Source organism: Pteropus alecto, unplaced genomic scaffold (assembly GCF_000325575.1).
Source record: "Pteropus alecto unplaced genomic scaffold, ASM32557v1 scaffold190, whole genome shotgun sequence".
Taxonomy (NCBI): domain Eukaryota; kingdom Metazoa; phylum Chordata; class Mammalia; order Chiroptera; family Pteropodidae; genus Pteropus; species Pteropus alecto.
The window spans coordinates 3,540,747-3,541,107 of NW_006430462.1; the positions used below are offsets into that span (position 1 = coordinate 3,540,747).

Genomic DNA, 361 nt, shown 5'->3' on the forward strand with positions numbered 1-361 from the left:
CCCCCTCTAGTCTTCCTCTTCCTTCCAGCTTTCCACAGCTCAACTCGAGTTAGATCCTTCCCTCCCCTCCACACCCTGACTAGTTACTACTCCTAAGACTAATTCCAAAGCACGTATCTCCACGTCCTCAACGACCACTGAGTGTTGGCAGCTGCAAGCGCATGCTCTTATTTCCACCTGGAATGCTTTTGTCACTTTCTTTAATCCAAATTTCACTCATGGTTACAGGTTCAGCCCAAATGCCAACCCCTCCTGGAAACCCTGCTTAATTCTGCCTGGTCTTGCCTCTTCATCTCTTGGCATCCAGCTCCAAGGATTCAGTCTGTCCTATACTTTGCACAAATTACTAAATGAGTCTTTG

General features: G+C 47.4%; 1 protein-coding gene across 1 annotated transcript in view; it reads right to left on the minus strand.

Annotated features, from left to right (window-relative positions):
• Nucleotides 1–361, minus strand: part of RASL10A (RAS like family 10 member A) — a 2,305-nt gene that overhangs the window by 1,275 nt on the left and 669 nt on the right. The window lies entirely within an intron of this gene.